Below are 18,765 nucleotides of genomic sequence, written 5' to 3'. Positions count from 1 at the left end.
TCCCTGCTTGAAGGTAAAGGAGATAAAATCACCGGCACAGATTTCAATCTACTTTTTAAAAAGTACTGGATTTCCCTTCGGATTTTAAAAATGATTTTCTCTTTTGAACTTTGACGGGGAAAAAAAAAAAAAAAACACCACCAAAAACTAAGTTTAAAAAGAAGGTAAGGAAAAAATCCTAAAGAGAGACGATGCTATGCTTTAAATACCACTCCGTGCGGCATGTTCTAATTACAGATTCACAGAAAGGAGAACATTTTTTGTACCCAAACACACAACTCAATCTCAGACCCAGAACCACACCTACCTACTTCTCTTACGTGGCCTGTGTTAAGTAAGTCACGGTTCAGGATTCTCTAAGGACCCACGTGATAAAGTCACAATTTGTTCGGAAATGTGATTTTTTTTTTTTTTTAAAGAGAAAGGGATCAAATAAGTTTTCAATGGCTAAATTAATAGGGCTCTTTAAATCTATAGTAGGCACGCCTTGATGGCTCAGCCAGTAAACATGGGACTCTTGATCTCACGGTCATGATTTCAACCCCATCATAGCTACAAAGGCTCACTTAAAGAAGAAAGGAAACAAGGAAGATTAAAATTAATTAAATCTGTAATAAATTCAGCAGCCAAGGCAACGTTCTCCTCTTTTGCCTGCCATCACGTCTAACCTGGCATCTTCTACAATATCTAATACAAAAGGCTGCAGGGCAAGGTCTGTTCCTGACCCTACTGAATTCCAGAAACCGGATGTGGATATTATAGTACCAAGGATTCAAACAGCACTTTTTCTCCATTTTTTTTTTTAAATCAAGATGTAAATGACAGATAACATATTAGTGTCAGGTGCACATGATTCAATATTCGCATAACTGTGACATGTTCACCGAAGCCTACTTAATATCCATCACCACACATAGTTCCAATTTTTTTCTTGTGATGAGAACTTTAAAGATCTCCTCTCTTAACAACTTCCAGATACACACTACTGTATGAACTACGATCCCCAAGCTGTACATTACATTCCCAGGACTTATTTATAACTGGAAATTTGTTGTCTTTTGACACCCTTTACCTATTTCTCCCATCCCCTCCCCACCCCTCGCAAACCACTGATCTGTTCTCTGTGTCCGTTTTTTTGGGGGGGGGAGGGGGTTAGCTTCTACATATAAATGAATGTCTGTTTTATAGACTTTTTTTTCCCCCTGTTGAAATAGAAACACCTTTTCAACATATTTTTTTTCTAATCCTATTATTCAACTTAAAAGATATGGCTTTTGCAACACATAAAGCATAAAGTCCTAAAGCTGATTTCTCAACCTGGTATCAGCGACATTTAGGTTGAGGTAATTCTTTATCGGGGGTGGAAGGACAGTCCTGGTTGAGAATCACAAAGCCAGAGCAATACAAAGTTTGAGAGCCACAGCCAAATCAGAGTTTCCAAAACCAATTACTGTCAGTGACCCTGTTAACAAAAAGCAGATGCTATTGCTTAATTTCTAGAAATTTCTACAACTTCCCAGAGTCGATTGGCCCAGATACAGCATACCTGGGGCAGATCTAATTTCTGGGGACATTAAACCAGGTACATACAGAAGGGAGAGGGTGACTCCAGGACTCAAAATGTTCTGACAAGGAAGACGTTCAACCAGGCACACAGACTGACGGTGGTACGAGAAGGACTTTCTCCTTTTTCCTCCATCTGTCCAGTCTGTTATGTTTTTAAAGTAGATCAGAACAGACGTTTCATGTTTTTACAGATGACCAAATGGTACAGACAAAACCTGGCCACGGTGCTCTTGACCCTCAGGAGCTCTTTCAACCACCCAATGCTCACAAACCGCCAACACAAAATGGGTCAGGAATTTGGAAATGGAGCGCACAAGAATGGAGAGAGGGGCAGATGCCCATGTAAAATGTAAGCGTGAAAACTGCAGCGTGCCCACAAGCAGTGGGGACGAAGGACAGCTGGCTGGAGACAGACCCAGCAGATTGTTCCCAAAAAAAAGAAAAGAGAAGGGGAAACCCAAGACTTCTCCCCTCCGGGGATGGCCACTCCTCAGGAGGGGCCCTGGGACAGAGTGAAGGGTCAGGGGACCAGTGACTCTCGGCATCCCCACACCCGTGGGAGGTCTTTCCATCCCCTGGCCACACAGCCTGCCGACTGTGGGTTCCTCAAGTGATCTGAGTGATCTCAGACTCATTTCTTCACCTCCTGATGACAGGGCATTAGATCTGAGACACCTCATTTCTCAACAACTGTATCAGATTCCAAAGAGGAACCCTTCAACCAGGCCCGGGGCTCCTTAGACTCTCAAGGGACCCCGGGTGGTTTTAGTCTCAGGTCTCAAAGGGTGCAGAACTCAATCAGGTGCTAAGGCCACAGCTCCACCCTGCACCAGCCACCGAGGCAGGGGGGTGGGGGGGTAGTAAAAAAGGGAAGTTGAAGAGAGAACTATGAGCCTAGAGCCCGTGATGATGGAGACCTGTGGCAACTTGTGCTATTCTACTTTTGGTTGTGGGACAGCGATGCCTTTTGTTTTCTGGATAGGCAACCCCAACAACTGTCCTTGGCCCATCAGGGCTGAGGCCATCACTAGATTCCAGAGGAAAATGTGTTGTGGACATTCTGCTCTAGACTCACAGACATAATCACCCCCACCCTAAGATGATGCTGGACGTATTAGCTCCCTAGACAGGCCTTTAGAATCCTCGATGGTATTGCTGAAATACTATCTATTTTTATAAGAAATGCTTTCCAGCTATTTGTAGCTACAATAGATTTATAGCTTTCAGCTCGGTCATCCTCATCTTCACTAACATCATTTCTGGGCCTCGTCTATGGGCCGAAGGACCATCTATGGTACCATTTCTACAGGTAGACATGCAGCATCCCCAACAACTCAAACACCCCTAAAAAGCAGTATGGCTGCAAACAGAGGCCTGTCTGCATTCATTATATGAAGTGCAGAGACTGTTCGTCCCACGTCTTTGGAGAACTTGTTAAGACCCCATCCTCCCCTCCCTCAACGCTGCCACCAAGAAGGATCATGAGGCACTCCCATTTTTTCTTGTTGTCCTGCCCAGAGGGTCAAACTCTGTTACCCCTATCAGCTACTTGGAATGGCAGTTTCCAAGGAGAAAGGGCATGAAAAGCTTCCAGAGGAGCACATGAAAAGCATATGAATAGTAGAAGGTAGAAAAGGAGAAAAAGCATCACCAACCAGAAACCAACCTTTGCTCACTGGTAAAGATACAAAGACTCATTGGCATCTCCCACTCCGGATCCCAAAATCAAACCCAAACATTGTTAGGTGGCAAGATGCTTAAATTATGACTGTGTGATTCTGTAAGGAGTTTATTCCCTGGCTATGGGGTCCGGCTTGCCAACTGATTCAGTCCCTGTTTTATATTCTAATTTTCTTCCTACCTACTTCACAATTCCTTAAAATAGCTCGTTAGTTACTCTTGTAAATGACAGTGACTAGAAATAATCCAGAAAGAATATCGAAAGAACAAAGATATCCCCAAGTTGCTGAGATCACCTCAAACACTGAGAATCTAGAGAACAAACTAGTCCATCTACCAGTTAACCAGTCATCACAGAGCCAACACTTATGTGTTGAAAAGAGGACAAACTCGGGCTGAAGAATCCGTCAACACACATGAAATTCATCCGTTCTTCTGTAAGTCACTTCACCCAGGAGACCATCTCTCCGTCCACCCGCCCACCAGCCCATTCCTCCTACAAATATCTTTTGAGCCCCCCATTTGGTACCAGGAACCATGAAAGATTCAACAGGATACAAAACTGTTGCTGCTCTAAAGAGCTTACAATATATCCAGGATAAAGTACCTCTTTCCTAATACCCTCCCCTCCCCCTCCAATCTCTTCCAAAGGAAATAATTACGTAACATAAGGAGATCAAGGCAAGAAAGACAGTAGGTAAATGGAAGAAAGGACACGCAGATTTTATCAAACGAGTAAAACTGTTCTGATGGTAAGAACTCTCAAAAACCGGTGAGAAATCCTAAGGAACATAAAACTCTATTCCCTTCTTCTTTTTAGGGGATACAGTAGAATATAGAACAGAAGGGGCAATGAAAGGCCATGACAAGATGTTTGCACTCTTCATGGACTATAATGCCAGATATCTTTCACCTCTTATCTCCTAGAGTTTGCTGTTCCTTCCTATTCTTTTTTAAGATTTTATTTGATAGACAGAGACCACAAGTAGGCAGAGAGAGAGAGAGGAGGAAACAGGCTCCCCGCAGAGCAGAGAGCCCGATACGGGGCTCGATCCCAGGACCCTGGGATCATAACCTGAGCCAAAGGCTGAAGCTTTAACCCACTGAGCCACCCAGGAGCCCCTGTTCCTTCCTATTCTTGAGCAGAATGAGGTTTTTTTATTTCCAAAAAAAAAAAAAAAACAAAAAAAACGCCCTACAAATAAAAACTGATAGTAGCCAGAACAGAATTTCATTAAGATTATCCTATCCGTTTTTAGGAGAAAATAAAACAAAACACAAATTTACTTGGAACGGGAGTTTGTCGTCACTTCCTGAAAATGAATGAACCAAGAACACGACAGGAAGTAAATACACTTAAAACAGGTATTTCTCACTTCTGAGGTATACACACTAATTCCTTTGCAGAGTTTTATTAAATTCCAAAAGCAGCTGATGTTTTTCATAAAACCATGCTTCCTGGATTAAACAGCGCTTAAAAATAATCTGGTCCAATCAAAAAGACAGATCGCGAGTTGGCAAGAGTGTGGAGAAACTAGGACCCGCACACACTGTTGGTCAGAAGGCACAATGGCCTGGCTCCCCCGGAAAACAGTCCAGCAGCTCCTCAAAAGGGTAAACATAAAAGGGTCACCGGATGACCCAGGAATCCCGCTCTTCAATATCCAAGTAACCAAGAGCGATGAAAATGTATGTCCGCACATCAAAACCTGCATACGAATGTTCGTAGCAGCAATTTGACAACAGCCTGAAAGTGAAAATAACCCTCATAGACCATCAACTGATGAACAGATTTTTCTAAAATGTGGCACATTCATGCGAAGGGATATTTCTCAGTGATAAAAAGGATGAAGAACTGATACACATTACAACACGCGGGAGCCTTGAAAACACTACGCTAAGTAGAAGAAACCAGAAAGGACCATGTATTGTCTGATCCTAGTTCCATGATATGTCCCGAAGGTAAATCCACGGAGACAGAGAGCTGACTGATGGCTGCCTAGGGCTGGGTGTAGGCAGTGACGACTAGTAGGTGTAGGGCTTTCTGTTTTGTTTTGGAGTGAGGAAAACCTTCTAGAACCAGATAGTGATGGCTGTGCAACCATTAGTCTATTCTCATATTAACATGTACTGACATACTAGTACTAGTAATTAGCGAATATACAAAAAAAAACACTGAGTTGGGTATTCCAAAAGGGTGGATTTTAGGCTATGTGAATTACACTGCAAATAACAAAAGAGGAGAGGAAGAGAGATCAACCAGGAATGGAGACAGACTCACCTCTGACTTCATTCCCTCCCTGGATCCTGCAATCCCCTGGGCCATTGCCTTCTGGGACCTCCCTTACTCCAGACATCAAGAAAGCCCTCTTTTCAGTTTATGCTGCTTTTCATGGAGTCTCCATGGTTTACAAGCAAAGACGTATCAGTTATTATTTTTGTAACACAAATGTCACGACTTTCAGAAGACACCCAGAAGGCAACTGCAAATGACCACAGCAGTTTTTATATGCTTTCCTTAGATCCCCAAAACCATCGTTATTTCAGCGTTTGGACTATTTGCTGTAGGACAGAATAAGGCAGGAATGGGTTAGTTTTATGCCGTTCAATCTCCAGCACCTAGGAATAGGGCCAGACACCCTAGACGAGGGCTAAGAACTAATTAATTCCCTCTCAATCCCAAACCCCATCCCAGGGCCCTGTTCCATGCTCAGTAAGTGCACAGTGGCTTCTACAAGACCCGTACTGCTCACAGAGAAGGGAACCGCTCAGGGATTCAGCAGGGGGTCTTAGAGACCGCACTGCATGCTGCCCTTGAAGGTATGGACTCCTAGGTCAAGGACCTGAGGACCCTCTGCACAAAATGACGGGCCACGTCCTTGCCTGCTGTATGAGCACAGAGAGATCACATGAGATGGCAAGAGCCGGCTCAGCCAAGGGCTCCAGAGCCACAGGGCTCTCCGACACAACGTGGCCGTATCTACCTCCGGGGTCTTGCGGCAGGCACCCTCGGTCACGTCCAGAACGGCTGTTAGCCATCCACTGCTCTGACAGCTCCCCTCTGAATGCCTTGCTGGAGAATCCAAGACCATACAGGCCTAGTTTAACTAACCACATGAACAAACCTTTTCTCTAGAACTACAACTGTGGATGCTTTTCTGTTGGGAGGGATTAAAAAGTAACTTCTAAATACAAGCTACACCCACCAGGAACGTAATGGGGGGGGTGCTGAAGAGGATGGAAACATTTTTTTTTTTTAAGATTTTTTTTAAAATTTATTTGACAGACAGAGATCACGAATAGGCAGAGAGGCAGGCAGAGAGAGGGGGGAAGCAGGCTCCCCGCTGAACAGAGAGCCCGATGCGGGGCTCGATCCCAGGACTCTGGAATCATGACCTGAGCCAAAGGCAGAGGCTTTAACCCACTGAGCCACCTAGGTGCCCCGGAAACACTTCTAAATCACCTAAATGTCAGTTTTGTTCTATCTAGGAGATTTCATCTAAATAAAAGGTGTGAGGACGCAGAAGCACCCGGAACGTGACACGCCAGACCAGCTATGCAAAGCAATGGGGCTTGTGGTTTCTGCTGTTTTCTTTTCTTTTCTTTTTTAATTTTTAAAAGATTTTATTTATTTATTTGATAGAGAGAGATCAGAAGTAGGCAGAGAGGCAGGCAGAGAGAGAGAGAGGAGGAAGCAGGATCCCCACAGAACAGAGAGCCCGATGTGGGGCTTGAACCCAGGACCCTGGGATCATGACCTGAGCCAAAGGCAGAGGCTTTTAACCCACTGAGCCACCCAGAAGTCCCTCTGCTGTTGTTTTCAAGGAGCTTTTAATTCCAGGCTACGTTCAGATTTTACAGAGAAGATGAAGGAGTCCCCACACGTCCTGCACCCAGGTCCCCCCACTGCCGACCTCTCTCGTGGCCAGGGCACGTCTGTCACAACAAAGGAACTTCAAGTCAAGCTCCACACTTGGTTAATTCCACCAGTTTCTCCTTCATGTCCTTTTTCCGTCCCCGAATCCCAACTGGGACAGTCTCTCTAGTTGACACGCCTCCTTAGGTGTTTTCCCTGATGTGTGACCGTCTCTCAGACTCTCCTTGTTTAATGGCCTTGACAGCTTTGAGGTGTACACATCAGGTATTTCGTGGAATGCTCCCTGGTTGGGGGTTTCTCTTGTGGCTGGACTGGAGTGTCGTGGTTCCCAGGGATGGCGCGGTCCAGGGGGGGCAAACTGCTTGACTGGGGATCCTGGCTTCACCACAGCTGAGCCATGTGGCTTGGGACAAATCAACCTCCGTGGGTCTCCATTTCCCCAGCTACAGAAGAGACTGGAAGACCACCTACCCCCAGGTTTCTGCGAGGCTCAAACTGGCTGATAACGAAGGTGAGCACATCGTCAGGAATTCTCCACAGAGAGCAGACGTGGACGCCGACGGAGGGAACAACAACAAAGATGCTATGCCTGGGACTGAGACCCAGTCCAAAGATTAGCAACAGACAAACCTAACTTCCAGAAGTAGAAACAGGTAACTGGAGCTTGATGCTACAAGGACCCATCTGGGGACACCTACACAGAGCCTGCACCTGGGCTGCTGACAGAGGAAACAGGCCTCACACAACGGATGGACTGGACAGACTCCCCTAGAGCAGGTGGAAACCAAGCTGAAAGGTCAATTTTCTGCAAATTAGCCAAGTGCCAGAGCAGGCTAAGCTGCGGCGACCAAGTAAAGTGGCTAACCCGCTCTACTTAATCACCGTCCGGACACTATTAACAGCGCCGTGCAAGTGAACAATGAAGGCATTCACCTTTGTCTGGTCCAAGAAAAAAAAAAGGTCTCAGACTCTCCCCACCAAGCTCTAGAAACCACGAAGGACTAAAACTGCCTCCCCAATAAAATGCAGGCCAATTTACATCGTTTTACAATGCAACAGCCTCTTTTCCAACTATGTTCTTATAAAAACAAGAAATAAAACAAGACCGTGGCCACGTCATTTTGAGGTCTCAACTTCTAGTCCCCTCTCGGTTCAAAAGACTTGGTCATTCAAAACTTAGAGGTTCTCAGGATCTCCTTGAGTGGAACCCACGGGCAGGCAGAAACCGGGGCTGGCGGAGGAGACTAAGCCAGGCCTGGGTGGGCTAAAGTCATGGGGCTGGGTCCCCTTGGGGCAGGTCACACAAATCTCTCCGTCCTGAAGCTAAAGGAAAGTTCCTCTCAGTTGCTCCTGGTTCTTTGTCGGTCAGCTCTTCCCCCACTCCTGGAGGCCAGGCCCTGTCTAGACCAAAGTGGCCCTGATCCCAAATGAAGGTCCCCTAGTCCCCTTTCCATTCCACTGACGGGTGGTCAGAACAGGCTCACCCCTGTTCCCAGCGGCTGCCCAGCGGGAGACCTGGAGGACATCTCCCGGAACAGATCCGGCCACCCCGCTGTCCCACTCCATCCTTCCCCAAGGCTCTGCAGCCACCACCGAAGCCCCTCTCCCCAGGTACCTCACTCAGTAAAAAGCCTGACTCATGGCTGGAAGCAAGGGCATGCAGGACATAACCCCTCGGCCCTGCAACAGTGAGCCCCCCGCAGAGGAGCTCCTCTTATAAAAGAGAGCGGGACGGGACAGAGGGTTAAGCAGGGTCGCCAAGACTCCCCAGCGCAGCTCCCAGCCGCCCCTCCTGCGGCTTCCTGGCCTGGCTGCCTCCCTCTGCAAAAGCGAGCCTGGGGCGCCTGGGTGGCTCAGTGGGTTAAGCCGCTGCCTTCGGCTCAGGTCATGATCTCAGGGTCCTGGGATCGAGTCCCGCATCGGGCTCTCTGCTCAGCAGGGAGCCTGCTTCCTCTCTCTCTTTCTGCCTGCCTCTCTGCCTACTTGTGATGTCTCTCTGTCAAATAAATAAATAAAACCTTAAAAAAAAAAAAAAAAAGCGAGCCTGTTCTCCACTCCACCGGCTCATGAAGGAAGGCAAGGCAGGCAGGAAAGCAGCTCGTGAATGTGATGCCACCAACACGAGGGGCCCAGCGAACTCCCAATAAACTCTCCTGAGACAGAAAACAGCGCAAAACCGAGGCTCTCATCCCTGACTTTGCGACAGATTCAAACGCCAGGGGAGCGTGTAAACCTGGACAGCGCCCCAGGGCCAGCTCCAGATGTGCACAACTGGAATCCCTGGAGGCCCCACCACGGTTCTGGGCCCGGTCGGGCTGGGGAAGCGCCCCTTCTCTGGGCCAGCCCTCGGTAGGACGAGGCCTTCCGGGAGCTCACCCAGACGGAGGAAGGCGCCTTCCCTTCCCTTCCCGCTCCCAAATTCACCAATTCCATGACTCTCCAATCTGGTCTGAACTTCTCGGTGCTCTCTTTGGAACCCCACGCAAAGGACAAAGAACATCAGCTTCAAGGAGCTCTGGGTTTCAAACCACTAATCCAAAGAGCGGCCCCTAGAGGGGAAAGCATCAGGTCCAAGCCGAGCCGGGAAAGAAGACTGGAGGGAAAGAAGGAAAGAAGGAAGTTATGAACATAAAATCCTGTCCAGGAATTGAATGCATTGCTCCTGAGTAATTTACTACACAAGCCGGCCAGCTCCCCTGTGGGAATTATTTACTCAATCATTAACACTCTCGGCCATCCAAGTGTTTGTTCTGAAATTAGTTGAAAGCCATTTAAAAAAAAAATCACTTAAAAGTTATTTTAGAAGTCGCCACAATACTGTACCTATTACACAGCTGGCTTGCTGATCATCACCTAAAAAAAAGGCCTTAATTAGCATTATTTAGGGAGTCCGTGACACCGCTGCAAATATTCCTCGATCGTCCAAGATACATCCGAGTGCCCCACTTGTGCGTGAAACCAGCTTCCCTCAAAATATCCTGCAGATCTGTGTTTAAGCCCCCGACTCAGCTTTTCAACCAACTGAGCCACCCAGGCGCCCCGACTCAGCTTTTCACATGGCAATGAATCTTCTTCCTTCCAGACTTCTACAGAACGCCCAGGTGCTGTCCTCTCTTGCGAACACCACACAAACTGGAATACATCGTAGATGGTACACTCCAAACTGCTTTGTTCTCCAGAAAAATGCCACAGACGTTGGTCAACAGACCCTGGAAACCTAGAGAAACAACCACTCATCTCCAGGGCCCCAATTTCCAGGCAAGAAGTGCCAGCGGTCCTTGGGGACATCCTGGCATTGGCTACAAGATTTAGTGACATTTAGAGGAGCAGACACAAATGAGTTCAAACCCCCTCACTCCACAGAAAGAGCTCCCAAGAGAAGTTTAGTTTAAAAATCCCAGTGAGGGCACCTGGGTGGCTCAGTCAGTTAAGTGTCAGCCTTCTGCTCTGGTCATGATCCCAGCACCCCAGGATTGAGCCCCAGGAGCCTGCTTCTCCCTCTCCCTCTGCTTGCCTCTGCCTGCTAGTGATTCTCTCTCTCTCTCTCTCTCAAAAATAAATGAGTAAGATAAAATAAATAAAAAAGAAAACAAAACTCCAGTGGAGGGCACCTGGGTGGCTCAGTGGGTTAAGTCTCTGCCTCTGGCTCAGGTCACGATCTCAGCCTCCTGGGATCGAGCCCCACATCAGGCTCTCCGCTCAGTGGAAAGGAAGCCTGCTTCTCCCTCTCTCTCTCCCTCTGCCAGCTGCTCCCCCGCTTTTGCTCTCACATGTGCATGTGCTCTCTCCAATAAACAAATAAAATCTTAAAAAAATAAATAGAAAAAAAAAAAAGAACCCCTGTGGATCGCAAAAAACAAGCATGGACAGAACGGCCGTCAGAACAATCTGGGCAACCCACGCAATGCTATCAGGCATTTGAAGAGCAGCACTGAAACTCTGCAGACCCCAATGGTCTCAAGAACTCCTTGAGCTCTTTTTGTTGGAAGAAAGGGCTGACCGACAAGTATGTGTGCCCTCACGCTGTCATCAATCACCCGTGGGGGAGATAAGCAGATTGCACTAAGCAGAACTTGCCTGCAGGCGGCAGGAGGCCTGGGGACGCCAGAGCAAAGGCACGAAGGAAGTTGCACGTCTCTTCCTTGGGGGTCACAGAAGCAGGAATTATCACAAACAGCTCCGAGGGGCTCCAGAGATAAAACTTTCAGGAGCTCCTTGCTGGCTGCTTTAGCCAGCCATTCTCTCGGAGCCCGTCTGACCTCGCGTCTTGCTTGCACTCTCACTCTCTCAAATAAATAAAATCTTAAAAATTTAAAAAATAAAAATAAAATGCCAGACAACACAGATCTAGAATCTAGAGACGTCCTTTTGTGAGCTCAGACGGTGCTGTGTAGACACGAACATGAAAGCAAGGTCGTCTTCTGCTTGTTCTCATTCTAGGCAGCAAACATACAGATGTTCCCCAGGAACGACCAGCAAAGGTATGTAGGAATCACTGTCCGGTCACTGGTCACAACCCAACCACCCTTAGCATAACACGCTACCGGAGAGAGCAGCGGAGGGGTCTTTCTCTTGACTTCTGAATAAGAGGGTAATAAATTAAAATTGCCTTAAGAATGATAAGTCTACACGCCCAGTATATGATTAAAATAGTTCTGGAGAACTTGGTACATAAATTGCCCTGTGACTTTTTTTTTTAACCAAAGGGAAGGAAGAAAAACATATCTGTTTACTGTTAACACAAAACTCCACGACCATTTCAAGAGCAATGTTTTCTAAATTCTTGACCTCTTAATTGCACTTGTCGACTCATTATCGGAGTTACTGGGGGTTTGGAGTTAAAACAAATAAAGCCAGACAATGAATTCTACTTCAGGCACGAGAAAGCGCGCACTTCCACCCAAACCTGCGCTCTGCTCCTTCCATGACCAGATATTTTTAATATAACGAGTCTTTTTTTTTTTTTTTTTAAAGACAAGAGCGTCTTGCAGATGTAATGAGTGCTGCATAAGGCCCGTGTGGTTAATGGGGGCTCCCATGGACGACAGGTTAGAAGTGTAATGAACTCGAGTAACAGTAAAAGCTAGTCTGGAGCCTGGAGTGTAGAGATCTGAAGACAGACCGCAGAAAAACTTGTAAATTTGCCCCAATATCCAGCAGGGAGGTAAGCAGCTCTGAGAGGCAAACTGTCTTTTCAACACATGGGGACAAAGGCCCACCTAGGCCATCTGTAATCACCACCTTCCCATACTCCACTCCCTACCCTAGTGCCCACAGCCAGCCCCGTCCCTGTTTAATCTATGTGCCACCAAGAAGTCTGAGTGATTCTTGCAAAATGCATATCACTTCCCGGCTTTAAGCCTTTTTCCTTTGGACAAAATCCCTCCCAAGGCCCAAGGACCTGTGCATCCTGGCCCCCTGCCTCTCCTCCAACCTCCCCACCACTCCTCAGATCTCAGCCAGGCTGAGCTCATTCACACCCAGCCTGTCCTGAGCCTTTCCCGGCAGCTCTGCCAGTAATACCAATGCACACTTTTAGCCTGGGCATCGACATGGCCCACTGTGGGAGGGCCTGGCCTGCCTCCCCAACTCAGCCACTTCTGCTCCCCGCACTTCTGTCCACTGATGGAACAAGTCGGTACAGGCAGAGCTCAGAAGGAGATACTGTGGGTTCGGTTCCAGACCATCACAGTAAAGAGTACTCTAGTAAAACAAGTCACATGAATCTTTTTGGTTTCCCAGTGCATATAAAAGTTATTTACACTATAGTCTGTTGAGTGTGAGATATTGTATCTAAAAAAAAACAAAAAAAACTAATGTATATAACTTAATTTAAAAATACTTTATTGCTAGGGTGTCTGGCTGACTCAGTCCATAGAGCATATGACCCTGGATCTCAGGGTCAAAACAAGCCCCACATTGCACAAGGAGCCTACTTAAAGATAAAATAAAAATGCTTCATTGCTTAAAAAAAAAAAATGCTAACCATCACCTGAGCTTATCGCAAGTCATAATCAGTGGTCACAGATCACCCAACAAGCATAATATTGGAAAAAGTTTGAAATACTATGAGAATTACAAAATGGACACAGAGACAGAGTGAGCAAACGCTGTTAGAAAAATGGTGCAAACAGATTTGCTCAACACAGGGTTGCCAGAAACCTTCAATCTGTTAAAAAATAATAATAATAAATAAATAAAAATGCAGTATCTTCAAAGTTCAATAGAGCGAGGTATGCTCATAAGTAAGCAGCCTGTGCGATGCCAGGCCTCGCTGCTTAGCGGGAGGCTCACCTCTGCTAGGCAGGCTGAAGGACAGAAGGGCTCCTTCCAACAAAGACCTAAGAACGTGGAGACTTCAGCATCAACTCCATTCACCTTGAAGCTCTGCTAGAGAATGTATACCTTTTCTCAGCCCTGCCCTATTAACAATGACCTTGACCTTTTGTGCCCAACTCCCCTCCCTAAGATTACCTCTACTGCATTTAAATAGCCATGAAGACTATTACAGATTTTGGGGTTCACATTTGTGAAAAGCAATATTACAAGTGGTAGCTCTACCCTGAACACACAGATCCTGGGTCATGCACCAGAACCGTGGGCCTTCTGGAATTTCTGACAATAAACATTCAGGAGCTACTTTTCTCAGAATCCCAGCGCCTGATCTGCTCATTTTCCAGCCCTACTATGCCACCCCCCCACTGCTGGCCAGACTCATTTTCTAGACAGCAGGAAGGACACCAGAAATTCCCACCACCAGGCAGCTTCGAGAGGCAGATTGTCATGAAGCCGTATTTTCCACATTTAAAACGAGTGATCTGAAAAGCTGTTTGCTCTTCTGGCCGTGGCAAAGGAAATCCAAAGGATTTTCCACATCTCTGAACTGGTGCTCTACTTCCTTCATAAATCCAAGGTATGTTCTCATCTCTTAGCAAATTCATTTTACCCGGAGAACCACCACCCCAACCACCCCCCCCCCAAATTCCAAAAGCATTCATTCATTCTACAAATATTGACTTAGCCCTGTTGGCAGACAAGGCACGGTGCCAGGGCCAAGAAGGACACAGAACTCAGTGATGAGGACATGAGCTTCAGAATCCAGGAGACCAGCCTCTGATGCCCCAACCACGCAAGCCTGGAGGATAGTAAGAGCAGACACATGGAGCACATGGCAGCGCCAAGCTATTCACACGCACCGACGTGTGTACTTTTTAACCCCCATGAGCAAGGAGCCAATACTGCCCCCATTTAACAGATGTGAGAGTGGGCACAGAGTGAAAAACTTGCCCAAAGTTCCGGAGCTAAGAGGTGGCACAACAGGTGGGGTTTTTCTCTTCTTTTTTCTTTTAAACTTTTTTTTTAAATTTTTTATTTTATTTTATTTGTCATAGAGAGAGAGAGAGAGAACACAAGCAGAGAGAGCAGCAGGCAGAGGGAGAAGCAGGCTCCCCGCTGAGCAAGGAGCCCAGTGCAGGACTCAACCCCAGAACCCTGGGATCATGACCTGAGCCAAATGCAGATACTTAACTGGCTGAGCCATCCAGGTGCCCCTCTCTTTTCTTTCTTTCTTTCTTTTTCTTTTTTTTTAAACCAGTGCTACTGGTTTTTTTAACCATCAGTGCTACTGATGTATAATTTATATGATAAAATTATTGGCTCCCAGGCAAGTGCATCCTCACGGAACCCATAGACTTCTGCCTTACCCACTCTCCTTTCCTGAGCCCCAGTTTCCTACTTTCCAAAATGCAAACCATAAACACAAATCCACAGAGCAATTAAGGGATGACCCCAAGGGAATAAACATTATTAAAGTAGCCCAGTCAGCCCAGTCCCCACCGGGCAGGAGGACGGTGGGGCAGCCTGAAATGGAACAAGAGACGGTCTTCTGGCAGAGAGTCTAATCTAATCAGAGACGAAACTAGTAAATACAGAAAACAGCCACCAACAAATGCAGAGAGAGGATCGACCCAAAAAGAGATAAAAATACAAAAGGGAATTGTGTGCTGAAGCGGGAGGGAGGACCTGTGTTCTTTGAGCTCAAGTATTTGCAACACAGAGCCTGGGCTGAGAATGTCAGTTTCATTCTGCACCGGATCACAAAATCCGTGAGAACAGTCCAGACTCTATCAGAAGAGGCTTCCATATCTGACACAGATAAGCAGGAGGCCATGGATCACACTGGCCGTGGACAGCGGCCTAGGTCCCTTTTTCCAGAGATGGGTAGGACTGTCTTTAAGCAAATCAACACACAACTCGGCTTCCAAACCCTCTGAAGGAAATGCTTCCAAGAATGAAGACCTCATACATCTGTCTGGTCTCATTCTGCAGAGCTTACTGCTGTCTTCTGAGGATAAATCATCATGCTCCTGACCTTGAAACCATCTTCTATCAAACTGTTGCTACCCATGCAGCCAGAGTCCCACTGCTCTCCAGAGGAGAGCGGGCAGGAGGGCAATAAAGGAATGTTCTCCCACTCCAAGGCCAGTGGCTCCCGGCAACCAGAGCCCAGAGCGCCCCTCCTAACTCACAGCCTTTCCGCGGTTGCAGGAACGGCCCAACCACCACCAGGGCAAGAAGCCCACTGCAGATGTGTTGATAGACAGCTGTCACAAAGTGAAAGTCCTGCTTCTAGGGGCTGCCAAAACAAAAGACAGTGTCACCTTCGAAGTAACCCACTTTCAAATATATGTGATGGCTCCCTGGAGTCCAATGACACCAACCATCATCTTCTGTTCGCTTTAAAGAACAAACTCCCTGCTACGGGTAGAACGAAGAAATTTAAGTCCCGATTTCAAAGGTGCTCATGGGCCAGGGAAAGCCTTCCCACACAGATCGTCCTGCGCCCTGACCCACACACCGACAATGATGGGTCCTGCGTAAGCGCTGTGCGGAGTCAAGGCAGCTTGTTAACAGAGCGATATCCGAGGAGGAGCTCAAGCCCACCGTTGTGGAGTCCAGTTTCCTGTTCCATAGCCTCCAGAGCAAATTAAACAAGAAAGCACCCATAGATGACGACAGACACCTCGTCAGCTGCAGCCCCCATCAGAAGCCGCAGAAATCCTTTCTACTTGGCATTTTCACAAAAGCGATAGTGTGTCTCACACATCCAGCCTGTGTCCCGTATCTGTTACGGGCCCCAAAGGCACCTGCTGCCCGACAGAGCAGCTGCACTCCATCCCCAGGGCCACTAACTAAGGGTAGGATCCCGAATGGTCCTCCCCCAGCGCCCCCAGCAACTACAGCCTGGAACCGGGCACTAGCGGGCCACTCCTGGGACTAAAGGAATGTGGCTCCTTGACTTCAGGAAGGACTCCAACATCAGCAACGTTAACATCTGGAGCCAGGGAATTCTTGGTTGTGAAGGCTGTCCCGGGCACCTCAGGATTTATAAGGCCCCAGCTTCTACTCACTTGCAAACCCCCAGCCATGGGGTTATCCTTGTGACAAGCCAAAATGATCTGGAATCCTCACCAAACATCCCCTGGGGCATGAAACCATCCCCACTGAGAGCCGCTGGTCTGAAGAGAACAGACCACTGGCATCCCACCTGGGAGAAGTTGTAAATCAGTCACTTCCAAGGCGCGGATGACAGAAGCCAGCATGGCCAAAACCTTAGCATCTTCTCTCCAAGCTTCCTCCTCCCCGACCCGGATCTTGAAGGGTCTCTGCCCTCCCTGGGTGGAAAGCCGACATCTGACAATCGCATCACCCATACCCAAGGGGTGCCACGCCACTGCGGACCCTGCCAGTCCTTCCTCGGGGCCATCTGCTGCCCCACCCCTGCCCCCACCCCCACCCCTTGACTACCATGCAGAAGCACAGACATCCTACCCCCGTGCAAGAACCCAGGACCTCCGACGGCCCCTTGACAAAAGTTACTTGCTCTGCTTCCCTTGGCTTGCCTCTCTGTATCTCACTCAACGGTGGAGCCAAGAACGGAAATAGGTCCGCACAGGGCACAGGCTCCTATGGTCCTGCCGCACTCTGAGTGTGGGACAGAACAAGGCCGCAGAGGAATCAGAAGAAGAGTGGGGGTCCCAGGAGGCACAACAAAAACTGGGGAAACCAAGGAGAGAGTATCACACGCGACAGAAGGCCGAACAAACCACTTCCAATCACTCAGTCGTTGACAGATCGTTGGTGACGGCATTTCGTTTAGCGTGCTTTTTTAAAAAAGATTATTTGAGAGAGAGAGAGACAGAGAGAGGCCTCATGCAGAAACGGGGTGAGGGAATGTTTAGAGCAGCAATGGCCACGGTCGCCAAACTGTGGAAAGAACCAGGATGCCCCCCTTCAACAGACGAATGGATAAGGAAGATGTGGTCCGTATACACTATGGAGTATTATGCCTCCATCAGAAAGGATGAACACCCAACTTTTGTAGCAACATGGACTGGACTGCAGGAGATTATGCTGAGTGAAATAAGTCAAGCAGAAAGAGTCAGTTATCCTGTGGTTTCACTTATTTGTGGAGCATAACAAATAGCATGGAGGACAAGGGGTGTTAAAGAGGAGAAGGGAGTTGGGGGAAATTGGAAGGGGAGGTGAACCACGAGAGACTATGGACTCTGAAAAACAATCTGAGGGGTTTGAAGTGGTGGGGGGGGTGGGAGGTCGGGGTACCAGGTGGTGGGTATTAGAGAGGGCACGGATTGCATGGAGCACTGGGTGTGGTGCAAAAACAATGAATACTGTTATGCTGAAAATAAATAAAAAATAAATTAAAAAAAAAAAAAAAGAAACGGGGTGAGGGGCAGAGATAGAAGCAGACTCCCTGAGCAGGGACTCGAACACGGGACTCTGGGATCCTGACCTAAGCCAAAGGCAGAGGCTTAACCAACTGAGCCACCCAGGCACCTAAAGAGTGCTTTATTAAAAAAAGAAAAACCAGAGGATAATTTATCCAGTCCCCAGATAAGGCCCAATGCCTGCCACCACATCCGAAAGGATTACACAGAACTTTTGTGTTACAACATTTATGTAAGGAGATTTATTCTCCCTCTTCTAAAAAACCTTTCCACGGAATAGAAAACTTCAGTGTGGAAAAAAGCAAAGTATATGTAAGGCTTTTTTTTTTTTTCTTTTTTTAAAGTAGCCTCCACACTGGGCTACCTAAAAATCCAAGGTTTGGTTTTTTAATATAACTATTATAAAAAAAAATATGGAAAATAATGCTTTGGAATTTCCACATGTGAGCTACCAAGAAGAGGACGCATATAGCTACCTCCACGTGACTTCCCTTTTCTGAGCTTTAAATATTCCTTAAAAAATGTAATATAAGCCTTATCTTTACCCCTGTTAGAAAAATAACAAAAAAACCCTTGATGAATCACCTAAAACTAAAGCAAAAAAACAAAAAAATGAAAAAACACCTCTAAAGGTCTTCTTTTGTGGCTGTAAGTGGAAAATCTGTACATACACATCACTTGGCAGACATTTCAGGCAAATGATGAAATCAATCTAAAATTCATATAAAATATAAAAATCGATATAAAATATAGTGAGCAAACCCAGCTGACCATTGGGAGATGAACCGTAGGCGCCTGGGAATGAAACAACAGGTTTTCTAAAGACTTTAACCTCTGGCTGGTAAGGTATGGATAAAGCATTTAAAATAAGTTCATTGGGGCGCCTGGGTGGCT

At 47.1% G+C, this 18,765-nt stretch overlaps 1 protein-coding gene and 1 long non-coding RNA gene across 3 annotated transcripts in view; both read right to left on the bottom strand.

The window, feature by feature from the left end:
• The window catches only part of MYO10 (myosin X), a 212,994-nt gene that overhangs the window by 172,074 nt on the left and 22,155 nt on the right, over positions 1 to 18,765 (bottom strand). The window lies entirely within an intron of this gene.
• LOC116587049 lies at positions 3,092 to 17,408 on the bottom strand. The gene is made up of 3 exons (XR_004284278.1): positions 16,657 to 17,408; positions 5,884 to 5,886; positions 3,092 to 3,104 (listed from the first exon to the last, which is right to left on the bottom strand). It is a non-coding gene; the product is annotated as an uncharacterized LOC116587049 (long non-coding RNA).

Source organism: Mustela erminea, chromosome 3 (genome assembly GCF_009829155.1).
Source record: "Mustela erminea isolate mMusErm1 chromosome 3, mMusErm1.Pri, whole genome shotgun sequence".
NCBI lineage: Eukaryota > Metazoa > Chordata > Mammalia > Carnivora > Mustelidae > Mustela > Mustela erminea.
This window is presented reverse-complemented; position numbering and strand designations above follow the sequence as displayed.